This window comes from Mus pahari, chromosome 17 (assembly GCF_900095145.1).
Source record: "Mus pahari chromosome 17, PAHARI_EIJ_v1.1, whole genome shotgun sequence".
In the NCBI taxonomy this organism is placed as follows: Eukaryota; Metazoa; Chordata; class Mammalia; order Rodentia; family Muridae; genus Mus; species Mus pahari.
In genome coordinates this window covers 11,864,533-11,876,057 of record NC_034606.1, presented here as the reverse complement: position 1 = coordinate 11,876,057, position 11,525 = coordinate 11,864,533, and positions in this window count along the sequence as shown.

The following is an 11,525-nucleotide window of genomic DNA, read 5'->3' as shown; positions in this document are numbered from 1 at the left end:
GTCTTGTAAACTTTATATGACCCAGCACAGGGGAAGGCCAGGGCCAAGTAGTGGGAGTGGGTGGGTAGGGGAGCAGGGGTGGGGTGGGGGTATAGGGAACTTTCGGGATAGCATTCGAAATGTAAATAAAGAAAATAATAATAATAATAATAATAATAATAATAATAATAATAATAAAGAAAGCAATGTAATCAACCATAGTACATGCCTTGTACTTCCCACTTAATCAGGTTTTACAATATATGTTAAATGTTTCATTTTGTCCTTAAGTATGTACTTTTCTATTCCTTTAATCTAGATTTATGTGTGTATGTATGTATGTATGTATGTATGTATGTATGTATTCATGCATGTATTCCTGTTGTTATTAACATTTTCTGAATATAATCTAAAGTTTGAAAGCCATTATAAACACAGCAAAGCCCCATAACTGTTGAGAGTAATGTGTGGATATATGTTGGTAACATCTGATTGTGTGTTTGAGTATTAGTCTGGATCAGCAAGGTCAGTGACATAATTTGATCCTTTGTAAAGGTGAGTTCAGGTTCCTGCATAAAGTCTTCTTCATTCATCTCCCATGATATTTTTTTTATGACATTCATTGAATATAAAGTAAAACCCTTTGTTAGTGATAAATAAGATTTGGGGGCATTAATATCAGGCACATAAAATAGAAAAGCAACAGTGACAGGCTACATGCAAACCACAGACAGATCAAAGAAAGAAGATCAAATTTATGATCATTAGCCAAAAACAATGAATTTATAAAATTCTTGGGCAAATGAATGTATCTAGAGCATATCATCCTTAGTGAGGTAACCCAATCACAAAAGAAGTCACTAGAGATGCACTCACTGATAAGCAGATATTAGCACAGAAACTTAGAATACCCAAGATACATTATGCAAAACACAAGACAACCAAGAAGGATGACCATCACGTGGATACTTCATTCCTCCTTAGAATAAGGAACAAAATACTCATGAAAGGATATATAGGTATAGAGACAAAATTTAGAGCTAAGATGAAAGGATGGATTATCCAGAGACTACCCCATCCGGGAATCCATCCCATCATCAGTCATCAAACCTAGATACTAATGCACATGCCAGCAAGTTTGTGCTGAAGGGACCCTGATATAGCGGNCTCTTGTGAGGCTATGCCAGTGCCTGGCAAACACAGAAGTGGATGCTNNCAGCCAACTATTGGATTGAACACAGGGTCCCCAATGGNGGAGCTAGAGAAAGTACCCAAGGAGCTGAAGGGGGATGCAACCCTGTAGGTGGAACACCAATATGAAATAACCAGTTTCCCATGAGCTTGTGTCTCTAGCTGCATATGTAGCAGAAGATGGACTAATCGGCCATCACTGGCAAGAGAGGCCCCTTGGTCTTTCAAACCTTATATGACCCAGCACAAGGGAAGGTCTGGGCCAAGTAGTGGAAGTGGGTGGTTAGGGGAGCAGGGGCGGGGGGGGTATAGGGAACTTTCGGTATAGCATTTGAAATGTAAATAAAGAAAATAATAATAAAAAATACATATTAAATAGAAAAGAAGATCAAATTTAGGCTTGGTTTTCATTAAACTACTCCAAGATATAGTCTCTTATGATTGACACATAAGCTACATACTAAGAAATGAGTGTCTATGATTTATATGCCTTCAGGATTAATTGTTCATATACCCCCCCAAGTCCATGTCATTAATATCATGTTAGTGTCATAAAATTGACCTTGATAAGAGATGTACAGTATGGAAATTAACACAAGCTACAAAACTTATTTTTTTCCATTTTCCCTTGAAAATAAGACTACACACTTATGAGTGAAGCACAGGTTATAAAAGCCACAGAATCATGTCCTCCAAATTACTCTCTGATGGCTAAGTTATCTCATCATACATATAGTCATTGGCAATTAAACTGCTGTTAATACTGTCAATGTTCTTTGTGTCTGAAACTATTTTTTACATTTTAGGCTTTAATAATAAGTTTTGCGTCAACTCTAAAATCAAATTTTACTTGTTGAGAAAATGTTCAGAATACTTGATTAAGTCCTCATTTTAAAGTATTTCTACATTGAAAGAACAAGGGAGGCCTCTGGGTATGCATATAAAGATAAGGCAGTTTGATTTTAGAATAACAAGGAGACACACAGCAGGATCATCAATATTGCTTATCTCATTCCAATTAGCTTCTGCTTATTCACTTTCTCATAGGACTAGGCATTTTATTCTGCTTTAAATTTCTCTCTGCGTCTTCAACATTTCCCCTTCAATCAGATTCACTCATTAAATCTCATTTATTTTGAAGTCTCTATTTTTTCACTCTCTGTCATTGTGCCTCTACTACATTGTTAGTTTATGACTATTGATGGGTAGAAACCATGGTTATCTGTCTACCTGTAATAATAACAATCTGAAATACTCAAAATAAACTAATTTTTGAGACAAGTTCTTGAGACCAGACTGACCTTTTATACCCTATATAATCAAAGATGAACTTGAACCTTTGATCTTCCTGTCTCCAGCTCCTATATGCTAGACATAGAGGGATATTTCACCATGTCTAGTTTACACTGAACTGTCATCAAACTCAGGACTTTGTGCATAGATGGTTAGCACTTTGCCAACTGTATAGATCCTCAGCTACGTAAAATTGCTAAGTATTAACTTTGTACCACTTTTAAAATTCACATTACAAATACTTTATCTCACTAAAAGTAATTATTCATGGTTCATTAGTTCACTCACTGGTTTGCTTGGGACATCAATTATATACAAGATATATCACTGTGTGTTAATTTTTGTCTACTTGACACAAAGAGTCATTTGGGATGTTGGAACTTCAAGTGAGAAATTGCCTTTATCATGTTAGTTAGCTTGTAAGCATCTCTACTGGTCACTTTTTAAATTGCTAGTTAATGTTGGATGGCCCAGCCATTGTGCTCAATGTCATTCCTGAACAGGTGGTCCGGATGGATGGATGGATGGATGGATGGATGGATGGATGGATGGATGGATGGATAGATAGATGGATAAGAAAGATAGACCACCAAATCAGGGAGAACAAATCAGTAAGCAGTGTTCACCCACAATCTCTAATTGAGTTCCTGCTTCCAGATTCCTTCTTGGGATTCCTGTCTTGAATTCTGTCAGAGATGTACAATTATAATTCAAGCCAAATATCAACTCTTACCCCTCAAATTGTTTTTTGTCCTGGTGGTTATCACCCCATCTAGAAGCAAAAATTGGAAATAGAGAATGAGTTATTGCTAAGATGGTGCATGGTATTGGTTCACCTTGTCCTCTTTTCTGATCGTCATTTCTCATGACTTCATAAAAAGGAATGCACCAAAGTACTTCTGGTAATGTTCTGGCAGATGAGTCTTTCTCCTCTGCTACCTCAGTCAAATTGGCAGAGACTCATGGTTTCTTCTGGACTGAACTGTCATTGATGATTTATGAATTATGTTTTGAGTAGATTGAGCTACTGCTGCTGATTCATGTGAACTGAACTACTGTATTCTGACAACCCAGATTGTATTTACTCCAAAGAAGTATTTCTAAACAGGTCCACATCCTTGTTTGCCATATTAACGTTTTCTTTCCACTATGTCTGGTGGGTTCTGGGCTACAAGTGATATTACAGCCTTTAAGTACATTTATTAAAATTGGTTTTGAAAAATATAACACTACAATTTAGAGCTACAGGTTGGAAGGCAGTTGAATGTTCTGAACATTCTGAACTGTATGGATAAAGGGATGTGGAGTGAGATACAAATGAATGAGGCCTTGATTATGAAGTTTTAGAGAAAAGTCGCATGATAATTTTTATTAATATACTGTGGTTTTTACTCATCAGGTGCTAAAGATACAGGTGTGGTTAGCAAGAGATTATCACTACTGAAGTGAACCCTTGCTTTGCTCAGACTATCAGTGTTGGTTTCTGGGACTGAAAAGTCAAATGTGATTAATACAAGATTATGATTATAGAGACAAAATATTTGAAAGTATTCTTTCAGGATAAACACAGAAGAACTATGGTCTCGGAGGGAGCATGGGAAAGGATACATCTCAAACTGGGGCCTGAACTTGTTAATTGTAAGAGTTTCCCACATGATATTGGTTTTGAAGTCATAGAGTTAGGGGAGAAGTCAAGATTTGGCATTTTCTAACAAGTTTGAAGACCTAGATAAGAGGCCAGGATATTATTGTTGAAAGTACAAGCTTATTTGCAGTGTATCCAACAGAACTGAAGTTAGCATGGATGAAATGGAGTGTGGGCAATAGGTAACTGAGTCAGAGTTCTGGAAGAGAAAACCAGAATATGGTTTTGATAAGGGTATATAGCCTTATCTGCAATATAGATTCAATACAAAAGCTGAGTCTTGACATAGAATGTTGAATATGCTAGGACCAATAGATGACTTACAAAGGACACCGGCAGCTGTAATGGAGTTGACCTGAGCCAATGAGAAATTGTCTTTAGTGTGACTGGAAAAGCCAGTGAAGTGAAGTCAAGTTCTTTGGAGTATAGAATCATAACTGAGGTTCTAAATCAGACATTAAACTATTTAGAATTTTAGCACTTACTTTGATCTGATTGCATCTATACACTGTTTCTTTTTTCCTGGAAAAGTTGTATGCAAGTTGTGTCTAGTTTACATAAACCCATAGTTAAAACCACTTTGGATCTTCTAAAACAACATTGAACTTTTATATATACTGTGGAACATTTAACATTATACCATGTTTTTTCCCTTCCATATGTAAAGAACTACAGGGCACTAAGGAATATTGAGAGTGGGAGAAATGTCTTCTCCAGTGATGAGATTCCAAATGGTTATCTAATACCAATTAGTCATCTCTAAATCATATACATATAAGTAATATTAAACATGGTAAGCAGGTTCTATTTATGTAGGAAAACATCTGTAACAATTACAGATAAAGAGGCTAGTGATTCAAGATGAAGAAAGAAAAGGTATTGAAGGGAGAAAGGGAAGAGAAATATGATGTAATTAAATTTTAATTTTAACATAAAAATATTAAATGTTTACTATATTTTATATTATGATATCAGTTTCAGATCTTGAGGGAAAAATAGAATTAGTGAATGTTGATGTGTTTGTTTATTAAGTTGAAAAATATTAAAAGTGTTCCTAAGATATATAGCACTTAATAAGAATTAAGAAGAGGAAAAAAACATTAAAAATTAAAATTTCTTTCCAAGTTAAATGCACCCTCATAGAAGCAGGAAGAGGGAGGACGGGATAGGGAGTTTCCAGAGGGGATACTGGGAAAGGGAATAACATTTGAAATGTAAATTAAAAAATCCAATAACAAAATTTAACAGGATTGTATATTAAAAGTACCCAGGCAGAGAAACGTTTATACTACTTTTCTATTGCTGTGATAAATTTTGTAACCCCAGAAACTTACAGAAGTTTTTAGGGTTCCAGAAGGCTAAATGTTCATCATCCATCACAGTGGGGAAATATGGCAACAGACACATCATTTTGTCTGGGATGCAAGGAGACTGAGGCATAATCTGTCTACATAGCACTGGCTGTGTTGTAACTTACTCTGTAACCCAGGCTGCCCTCAAATTCACAGAGATCTAACTTGCACAGCCTCACAAGTGCTGTGTTGAAAGATGTGTGACACCATGACCAAAAAGAGCTCACCTCTTACAGTGTATGTACAAAGCAGAGAACAAAGCAGAAGTGAAGCTTTTAAACCTAAGGCTTGTCCCCAGTGATATACTTCCTTCAACAAAGTTACTCCTGCTTAGCCTTACTAAAATCTACTACCAATTATAGAAAAGTATTAAAATGTTTGAGACTATGGAGAATAGTCAAATGCAAACCACTACAAGATTCAAACAGTTTATGGTAAAATAATGGCTAGAGACTACATTTAAGTGTGACTATTAATGAAAAGAAAGTAATCAACATTTTTCATATATTGTTTATGTACATGGAAACATACAGTAAATAGTAGTTTGTAGGAGGGGAAATCAAAATGAATGCAAATAGATTGTATATCAAATTCTATACACTCACAATCTTCTTATTCACTTACAACTTTCATGGAAAATAAACATTTTTTCATACAACATATTTTGATCGTGTATTCCTGTCTCTCCACTCCTCAATCGCAAACAAATTAGGCTACTGTAAATGTCATGGGTTGATACCGAAAGACTTATGGTAGGCCTGCTTATTAAAGAAAATAAAATCTCTAATCATGGAGAAGTTGAGCAGGTGCTTAACTAAAGCCTTTAACCTTACTAACTACTGTTCATGGTACTGAATCATATTCTGAATGCTACCAGAGGAGAAATGTAATCACTTACCCAGCTATCAAACTTCGATCTGAAATGATGTCAAGTTTGCATGCTATGTTGGGGCAACAGTGGCACCAATGTTGTGGGAGTAACCAACCATTTTCTGATTGGATTTAAAGTCTACTCCATGAGATAGAACCCATCCCCTTAAAATGCTTGGGTGGCCAAGAACCAGAGACTAGATAGGCCATTGGCCTAGGAGAAAATCAAGCACTAAGAACATAGCTAGAAAATGATCCTTAATGACATTCTTCTATACTCACACAGTAGTATTTCCCTCAGCCATCATCAAAGAAGCTACCTCCTGCAGTAAATGCAATTAACACAGAGATGCACAACTGGACAATGTACAGAGAGTGAGTCTTTGAAAAACTCACTTCTATGTGGAAAGTTTTCATCAAACTGCTCCCTTCAGTGTTTAAGGAACTACACAGGAAAGGAAGGAGAAAAATCAAAAGAGCCAGATATATAAATAAGAACAAGGAAATATAGATATTCAGACAAAATATAACTGTTGCAAATTTGATCTTATGGAGAATGTGACTGCATACATAGGACCTGCACACTTTCAAACCAAACAGACTGGTTCCCAGTACTGAGAAGAGAAAATAGACACATGGTCCTATCACTAATCAAGAAGTATATTGTATATTTTCTTGTTGGTCCCTACAAATTGCTCACAATTTTTGTTTTTTTTTTTTAATCAACTTTCATCTGACAATTCCGACAATAATATACTAAAATTATTTCCTGCTTTTCAAAATCATTCAATGTTCATAAATGAAAAAGTGTGTAATAATTTATCAAGAACTAAGGTAGAGCTGAGTATATTTTTCAGAAAAAACATGGACCAAAGAAAGAAAAAAGAATTTTTTTAGAGAAAGAAGCTTGCATGATGGAGTGACTGAAAGAAGTTATTTGTGCCTAGGAAGGAAGTCTGGGAACAGAACCAAAATCATTTAGGCCAGATTGTAGAAATGGTGGTTTATATTATGAATGATGTGGAAACACATACTGTTGATACTGGCATGATTGAAACAGATCTTTAAAGTGTTTCCTAGAGAGTAGAAATAAAGAAAAAAGTGGACAGTTAGTTCCATTTTATTCATAGGTATAACATATGTACTCAATCACAATTTAACTTCTGTATCAGAGCAAGAAATATGCCAATATTACTAAAGATTGTTTGTTTGTTTGTTTGTTTGAGACAGAGTTTCTCTGTGTAGCCCTGGCTGTCCTGGAACTTACTCTGGAGACCAAGCTTGCCTCAAACTCAGGAATCTGCCTGCCTCTGCCTCCCAAGTGCTGGGATTAAAGGTGTGAGCCACCACTGCCCAGTCATCTGACTTACATTTTAAAAATTATACTGGTTTTTTTTTTTTTAAGATTTAAAAAAGAAGTTTTATTGTTTCAATGAAGTTTAGAAGAATCAATGACAGTGTGGTAAATGAGAGATAAGGGTTGTGTGAATTCATACATTTTAGTAATTTGGTAATACATCTATAACTTTGAGCCAATGGCTATCAATAAATACTGTATCAAAAATAATCTTAAATGTGATAAGAGTTATAAGTGGAAAAAATCCCTTTGTATGGTAAAATAAAATAGATTCATTTGGCAATACAGGAATGAAGTATGAAAATACCCCAGGATTTCACTGTGGAGAATGCCGATGTTCCTTGCATCAGGAATGTCCCAGAATAGTGTTTTTCAGCTGGGGATTTCTGACCTAATGACTATTATTAATGGCTGTATCTGAGGGTACTTTTGTTTGTCTTGACATGGTGAGACTCATGGCTCTAGCTGCACATGTAGCGAAGGATGGCCTAGTCAGTGATCAGTGGTAATAGAGGCCCTTGGTCCTGTGAAAGTTATATGCCCCAGTATAGGGGAATGTCAGGGCCAGAAATGGGAGTGGGTGGTTTGGGGAGCAGGAGGAGGGGATAGGGGTTTTTTGGAGGGAAAACTAGTAAATGGGATAACATTTGAAATCTAAATAAAGAAAATATCCTTAAAAATATAAAAATATAAAAAATATACTTTTTAAAGTACGTAGAAGTAAAGTAAACATGGAAATCACTTACTCATCAATTGTATTCAAAGATCCTGGTCATTCATGATGCAGATAATTTGGGAAAGATGTAGTTATTTGAACATACTCATACTTTCTTTAAAGATGCTTTTCGGAATTAAATTCTAGCTTTCTTGATGTTTTCTTTAGAATTAACAGAAATGTTGGGTATAGTACACTAGATACTTGATTTCAATTATCAGGAAGTTACAACAAGATTTGTAAATATTTACAATAGTCAAATGAAATTTTGCCCTCAAGACAATTGCATCCTCATTGACATTTAACATGCATAGTAATTAGAATGTTAAGCAACAATTTAGAACATTTAACCTAATTTATACATGGAAAGAGTATATTATAAAGATTTTTTAAATTTTCCCCAAGGAACAGTATACATTCCTCAAAAGACAGTTTACTCAGTTTTTAATTAGTTGTTGCATTGCTTATTTTCAAAAACCCAATTTGGGAATAGGCCACATATGCAAAGTCTACTTCATAGTCACCTGAGGATTTGGACTGCATTGCTACTAACTTTAATTGCATTAAGCCTAATAAGTGTCATTTGACAACAAGGAATACTGTATACAGGAAGCACATTTTTATTCTTCTTCTGGCTATGAGAACAAAAATTTATGCTTCTTTTTATGAGGCACATATTCTCAAAAGTCAAACAATTATAGGTAGACCTAAAAATCTCCAAAGGATTGCCAGGGGTTTTATATTTTTATTTATAAGGATCCTGTGGCATACTGATAGAATTCAAGTTTTATTTTATGAGCTACTTTGTTTTGCTTTATTTTGCTTTAGTGTTTTTTTTTTTATTTTCTTTATTTACATTTCAAATGCTATCCCGAAAGTTCCCTATACCCAATCCCCGTCCCTGCTCCCCTACCCACCCACTCCCACTATTTGGCCCAGGCCTTCCCCTGTGCTGGGTCATATAAAGTTTACAAGACCAAGGGGCCTCTCTTCCCAACATGTTCATTAGTGACAGGTTTGTGGTGGAGGAGACCAACCTTATGTGCTAGACTGGGAAGATATTTGGCTCTGCACTTGTCTAAGAGTTCATTGTGATAAAAATGTAATTACATTTTTAAAGTGTCACATGTGAGAATTCATATGCTGCTAATAAGAAAAGTCAAAGAAGGGATAATGACAAGTATTTTGCCATGTTTTAAAACAGTTTTAAAACAGGCACTATGTGACATAATACTTTACATAAAATAAATACATTTGGCATTAAAGATTATTAAATGGCATCTTATTGCTTATAAAATCTATCAAAACAATGAGTTAAATATTATAAATAATCATTTTATAACAATGGATATATGAGATTTGATGTTGATTGTGAAACTGACAAGACTGAACATGATGAATAGGAAAAGTCTCTGGATATCTGTGAGGTTTTACTCATATAGGGCTAGACTGTGAGAATGTCTTATCTCAGGGGTTATACTGAGTAAGTTAATTGATATGGAATGGTAACTTTGGGTGGATACATTTCATAAGCTAGAAGTCTGTACTTAGAGGGAATGAAGGGCTATACACAGAGATGGAGAGAGAGACAGAGAGACAGAGAGAAAAAGAGAGTTAGCTGGACACATTGTGTATTCAAACAATCAAGATTCATAGAGAGGTAAATGATCTCTCTCTCTCTCTCTCTCTCTCTCTCTCTCTCTCTCTCTCTGTGTGTGTGTGTGTGTGTGTGTGTGTGTGTGTCCCTTTATCTCATCCTTTTTCAGTATAGACTTTGAGCTCACGAAATGGAAGTACCCAAAGATAAAGTAAGGCTTTCAGCCTCAACCTATTGCCACAATGACTTTCCTGCCATTATGGACTGCACACTTTAACTCTGACTGAAATAAACCCTTCTTCTATTCCTTAAGATGTTTTGTCAGGCATTCTGTTATAGCAATGAGAAAGGTAAAACAAAATGAACACTAAGAACCAAAGAGTGAAACCTTTAAATGTTTTTACTAGAAACAACAATAACATTTAAACAATTTCCTATGAAAGATAAAAGTCTTGAGTATATGTGCTACTTCTATTGTAATTTTAAATGAAGTTTAGCATGGTGTGGCTATGATGACAGCCTATGGGAGGAAGAGGAAGCAGGGAAGGTCAGTGTACTTGCTAGCTTTGTGTCAACTTGACACAGCTGGAGTTATCACAGAGAAAGGAGCTTTAGTTGGGGAAAAGCCCCAATGAGATCCAGCTGTGGGGCATTTCCTCAATTAGTGATCAAGGGGGAGAGGCCCCTTGTAGGTGGGACCATCTCTGGGCTGGTAGTCTTAGATTCTATAAGAAAGCAGGCTGAGCAAGCCAGTGGAGGCAAGCCAGTAAAGAACATCCCTCCATGGCTTCTGCATCAGCTCCTGCTTTCTGACCTGCTTGAGTTCCAGTCCTGCATCCTTTGGTGATCAACAGCAGTATGGAAATGTAAGCTGAATAAACCCTTTCCTCCCCAACTTGCTTCTTGGTCATGATGTTGTGCAGGAATAGAAACCCTGACTAAGACAGTCAGGAATTAAAACTTTCTTCACCTCTGCAGTATATTCAAGGCCAGCCTTGAATGAGACACTTCAAAAATATTTCCAATTTTTCCTAACAAAAATATCTAGAAAAACAACATATCTTCTGTTTTTACATGCCCTCACAGTATTATCTCCATTTATTAGAATGTTCACATCCTTGACACATGCATAAAATATATATAAAAGTGCATAGCCATTCTACAATAAGCAGAGATCCTGTTAATGCACTCATATTTACTTAACATCTTCTAAGTTGATCAAACATAATTTATAACAAATGGTTGAACATTAAATGCTACCCTCATGACATACTCAACAGCATTTGAAAGATTGAGAAACAAATTTATTTTGTCAACTGTCAATGACTTTATCTTTCTATTCCTCAGCTAAAGAAAATGAATATTTTGGCCATTGGATCAGTAAGTAATACTTGAGACAATGACTTTTCTCCTGAGCATTTTACTTTAAAATATAATAGATTTTATTGCCAAGGATACAAAGAATCTCTTTCTTTTCCGAGGTAATGAATATATAATGATGGAAAAGGTATTCTAAAAAGTCACAT